The sequence below is a fragment of the Periplaneta americana genome, chromosome 15 (assembly GCF_040183065.1).
Source record: "Periplaneta americana isolate PAMFEO1 chromosome 15, P.americana_PAMFEO1_priV1, whole genome shotgun sequence".
NCBI classification, from domain to species: Eukaryota; Metazoa; Arthropoda; class Insecta; order Blattodea; family Blattidae; genus Periplaneta; species Periplaneta americana.
In genome coordinates, this window is record NC_091131.1 from 173,015,627 (window position 1) to 173,021,626 (window position 6,000).

Here is a 6,000-nt window from a genome sequence, read left to right on the forward strand (position 1 = left end):
TCTGTACCTTTAGAGAACCGGAAAAAACCGCTTGCTCCCCCCCTCCAAGACTGGAGTTCGATGATACTGGCGTAAAACACAAATCACTCTGCTAGGTGTAGGAAGGAAGAAAAGTAGTTCATCCATTTACGTAAACTAGGAAATATCGCGATTTTGAGTTTGATAATTTTCATTAGGTTTTTCTTTAATCAAAGTACAGTACTGTATGAAGAATAAGTGTTTTTCCTCACGAAGTGAGTTATCCATGCGAACGTATTCATTATGCGGTGTATATTATGCTGTCTACAGCACATTAGCGTACAATATAAGAAAGAAGTTAAATTGAAAAATAATCATAATATGAATATTTAAACACAATTTTGAAAATGGTGGCCGTTCATTTCGATACAGGCTTCAGTTCTTTTGTGCATATTATCGCACTATAGACTATTGCATCTAATTCCAATTGCCAGTTTCGTCCTTCGTACTAGTAACTCATGTTGGAATAATTGTGTACCTACTCTACGTACGTTAATCCAATCTTCACTTCTGCCCGACCCGAAAATATAAAATTACTCAGACATGCTATCTACTGTTCGTCCAAGTGGTTATGCCGCAGGATTGTAGAAAGGGAGGAAATCACGTGACAGTTAATTACTTAACGAGGCTCTTTTATTTAAGTTAAATTAAACAGCTGTATAATATTACGTAAACGTCCAATTCCTAAGAGAAATTAATGTTTTCAGAAAAGAGCTAAGACAGCCCAGTTTTTACAGAGGGGCGAGCAGAAGCAGGTGGGGGAAATCGGGATGCGACGTAGGCAAACGGACAGTAACTGTGCGAAAATATGATTCAATATTGAAAGCTCTTTCGTCACTGGAAAACGCGAACATATTTCTGGAACGTACTATACTCAGTAACTCAGTACTGCTTACTATATGCGGCCGTGGTTCTGTGTGGAGTTGGAACTTCATTAGTAGAAGGGGTGGGAGTGAAGTACATTGAAAAACTCAGGTACAATAAAAATTGAAGTAAAAATAAAATGATGTCCCTGTACTTCGTAATACTGCAAGATGTTGACCTTGTTCAGTCTACCCTTTCGCACATCTAAGCAACGGTTAAGTTTGTGGCTTCAGTAGAGTAGGCTACTCTTGGAGCAGGACCGATCCTGATTTTTCTTTCCTTCCAGCTTGACACCTGGATTAATAGATACGGAAATCACTGAAGTTTTCCGTTTATCTTCATTCGGTTTCTTATTTCGAAATTCCAAAACACATTCGCTTACATATTCGCTCCCCATATAATGGTATATGTCTCATTTCTCACGTGTAAAGTTGAATCGATAGTTGCATGAACAACATGAGTAACATTTTACCGAAATTAAGTGCTGTACAGTATTCGTATCTAGTAGATACAGGTCTTGACGCATAAATAACATGAGTCCTTGTATTTCAAATTAATAAGCTTGCACATTCATTTTCATGTTCTTTGTACGAGGCGCATCCAGAAAGTAAGTTTCCCGATTTTTCCCCTTGAAAGTAAACGTAATTAGCCGTGTCAATTGCATATGCGTATCAGATCTATGACGTATCAATCATATGCCAACCGGACAGGTCCCGCCTGGTGCCAGTAGCGTGGCAGCAGTGGTCCGAAATGGAAGCTCTTATTACTTCTCCCACCGCCTGCGAGGTTCAGTCTGTGATAAAGTTCTTTAATGCACAAAGCATTGCGCAGCTCTGTCAGGTCTATGGGCCGAACATCATGAGTAAGCAGATGATGCGTCGCTGGTGTAGGCAGTTTTCCGAAGGTCGTCAAAGTGTCCATGGTGAAGAGAGCAGTGAGCGACCGTCCCTCATCAGTGATGATCGTGTTGAGCTGGTGCGGCAGAGCATCATGGAGAACCGTCGCTTCACGATTACGGAGCTGAGCAGCCATTTCCCGCAGATATCGCGATCCTTGTTGCATGAGATTGTCACTAAGCACCTGCTGTTCAAAAAAGCGTGTGGCGGGTGGGTGCCGAAAAACCTGACACCCGAACACAAAATGCAACGTTTAGGAGCAGCACTGACATTTCTGCAACGGTATGACTATGGCGGCGACGAGTTCCTCGACAGGATCGTCACGGGCGATGAGACTTGGATTTCGCACTTCATCCCGGAAACCAAGCAGCAGTCAATACAATGGCGGCATAGTGGATCTCCGGTCAGGACGAAATTCAAACAGACGCTGTCGGTACGGAAAGTGATGTGCACGGTGTTCTGAGACAGGAAGGGCATTCTGCCCATTGAATTCCTTCCAAGAGGTGAAACAGTGAACCCTGACCGTTACTGTGAAACACTACGAAAATTGCGACGTGCCATTCAAAACAAGAGACGTGGAATGCTTACTGCAGGTGTTGTGCTCCTCCATGACAATGCTCGTCCACATGCGGCCCGGCGCACAGCAGCTGTTTTGACGGAATTTGGCTGGGAGTTGTCTGATCATCCACCTACAGTCCTGATCTTGCTCCCAGCGATTTTCACGTTTTCTTGCACCTCAAGAAATTCCTGTTTTGGCAACGACGAAGAGCTGAAGACGTCTGTCACACGCTAGTTCCATTCACAGGCGGCAGAGTTCTACGACAGAAGGATACAAATGTTGATCCCACGATACGACAAGTGTCTCAATTATGATGGTGCCTATGTTGAAAATAGCTGAAACATTGCTGTACCTGTTGCCAATAAATGTTTTCTTGAAAGTGTGTGTTCTTTTTTTTTAAATAGGGAAACTTACTTTCTGGATGCGCCTCGTATAAACAACATCAGTCCTGCACTCATGTTATTTATGCAACAAATGGAAGATCGGAGCAGCTACCTACGTTTACAGAGCTGATATCACTTTACATTTTCCTTTGTTTTATATTATCAGCTGTTAGTGTTACAGCCTTACTTGATGTGTTCAAGTGATTAACAAAACAAAACATGTGAGTGAAAAGACCAGCTTTTCAATATGAATGTTCAGTTTCATACAGCCATGTCTGGAGCAGTTGTGCAAAACATGGACCAGACAGTTGGTTTCACTAGGTTTCTTCTCCTTCAGCTTTCAAATCCACTGCAGTGTTTGCTATAAGTGAGGTATTGTCTTCTGACAAGCAGACATTCTGATGGGAATAGATAAAAAAGGTATTTTTTTTTTCTTCCACCGTGTTAATAATTTCAAAATAAGTGCTTATACAAATTCTGGCTACTCGACCGAAATTACAAGGCCGTCCAGAAAGTGATTTTCCCTGGGGCCCTTTACAGAAAAAAGCACAACTGCATAGAAAGATTTATTGAAACAGATACAACAATTTATGCGCTATTTGTCACCATAACTCCCAATGAAATTGAGACATTTATCATACAATAGTATCAATTTTTGTATCCTTGTGTCGTAGAAGTCAGCCGCCTGAAATCAGCGTTTGACAGCCGCTTGCACCTCTCTGTCGATTCCATGATATGACAAATGTTTCAATTTCGGTGGGGAATATGTTTAAAAATAGCTCGACAATTGCTGTGTCTGTTCCAATAAATTTTTCCTATGAGATTGTGTTTTCTTTCTGTCAACGGCCCGTGGCGAACTTATTTTTTACGACTCTCGTAATTGCGGTCGAGAGGCCAAAATTTGTATAAGCATTTCTTTTGACATTATTAACATGGTGAAAGAAAAGAAAATATTTTTTTTATTTGTTCCCGTCAGAAAGTTTGCTTGTGAGCATAAAGACATTTTTACAGCATTCAATTTATTGTCTTCAATTTTTTTAATATATCATGTGCTATTGCTTCAGAAAATTCGTCACTGCTCTCATAAAAATCTAGAAGACATGTTTTCATCTCGTATTCTAAGCTGAAGTACCGTCAAACCGGGCTACTTGGACTCTTAAGGTGCTACTTGAACCCAGAAGAAAAAAATGTTTACTTACCATTGGCGTTACTTAGGTGAAAATATTTGTACAGATGAAAGTTTGCAGAGGGAAAAAAAACACAACTTTCGACACCAAACTGTTATTTTACATCGACGAAAACATTTGTTTTTCTTCTGGGTTCAAGTAACACCTTAAGGGTCCAAGTAGCCCGCTTTGACGGTACTTACTGTAAGTAAAATAGAGAACTTTTGGTGTTAACTTTGTTGCTTACATCATTTGCCACTGAGACATAATATGCGTCATTAACAATTTTAGTTGATAGGTTCAAAACTGAACCTGGGCTAAGACATTCTGAGAAACTGCTGCAGCCTTGCTCCTTCCTAGGGTAATTTTTGTAGCTATCTTAGAATCGTGAAAACCTTATTTAGTTTGGCTGTGCAATCCAAACTTCGAAAAGAATGGTGATGCTTAGCAACGACCAGTTCTGAGGATGACCCATAGAAGGTCGAAACATGCAAACAAGGTACGTTAGAATTTAACTTAAGAATGTCTTATCATACATATTCTAAAGTGATACATCAATGTCAATTCTGATGCTACTGTCTCATCTAAAACGGTCGAAGTAGTTGACTTCAAAAACAAATCAATGAATGAATTAGAAACCAAGTAACGTCTGTTCAGTTTTATGTTTTTGTAGCTGTAAGTAATGGGTTGTGCCACCTTTACCTTAGTCAGATCAATCAGCATCACATTTGCAAAATGTACGAAACACGTGGCTTTCACTAGTAAGTACTAATTTTTTTATCTGAACTAGAAAAATGCTGTAATTCACTAATATAACACAAAACACAGGAAAAAAAAGAGAAAAACTTAAACCGCAAGAAAATTTAATGTGAGAATAACGCCAAGGGAGCACTCTTTGAATATCGGAACCGGATCAACGTTATGCTAATAACTAGCAATGCTAGTCTGGCATTGATCTCAAATATAAAGAAGAAATAAAACTAAAAGCAATACTCCGCTCAAATTATGGCTATGGGACACAGCAGGCAACACTCCAGACTACACGCATTTAAGAATATCCAACTTGTGCGAAACAATAATCCTCAGTGTGTCACAGCAGAGTCCGTATAGGCCAGTTTCTGATAGTTTTCCAATTCACTGCGGGCTAAAGCAAAGAGATGCACTATCACCTTTACTTTTTAACTTCGTTTTAGAATATGCCATTAGAAAAGTTCAAGATAACACAGACAGTTTGGAACTGAACGGATTACATCAGCTTCTTGTCTATGTGGATGACGTGAATATGTGTGGAGAAAATCAACAAACGTTTAAGGAAAACACGGAAATTTATTTGAAGCAAGTAAAGCGATAGGTTTGGAAGTAAATCCCGAAAAGACAAAGTATATGATTGGCTCTCGTAACCAGAATATTGTACGAAATCGAAATATAAAAATTGGAGATATATCCTTCGAAGAGGTGGAGAAATTCACATATCTTGGAGCAATAGTAACAAATATAAATGACACTCGGACAAAATTAAACGCAGAATAAATATGGGAAATGCGTGTTATTATTCGGTTGACAAGCTTTTTTCATCTAGTCTGCTGTCAAAAAATCTGAAAGTTAGAATTTATAAAACAGTTATATTACCGGTTGTTCTGTATGGTTGTGAAACTTAGACTCTCACTTTGAGAGAGGTACAGAGATTAATTGTGTTTGAGAATAACGTTCTTACGAAAATATGTGGGGCTAAAAGGGATGAAGTTACGGGAGAATGGAGAAGGTTACACAACGCAGTACTGCAAGCATTGTACTCTTCATCTGCCATTATTTGAAACATTAAATCCAGACGTTTGGAATGGGCAGGACATGTAGCACGTATGGGCGAATCCAGAAATACGTATGGAGTGTTAGTTGGAAGACCGAAGGGAAATAGACGTTTGGGGAGGCCGAGACGTAGATGAGAGGATAATATTAAAATGGATTTGAGGGAGGTGGGATATGATGATAAAGATTTGATTAATATTGCATAGGGTAGGGACTGATGGCGGGCTTATGTTAGGGCGGCAATGAACCTCCGGTTTCCTTAAAAACAATTTGTAAGTAAGTTAGCTGGTAGAGGTGGGCTAACGTAC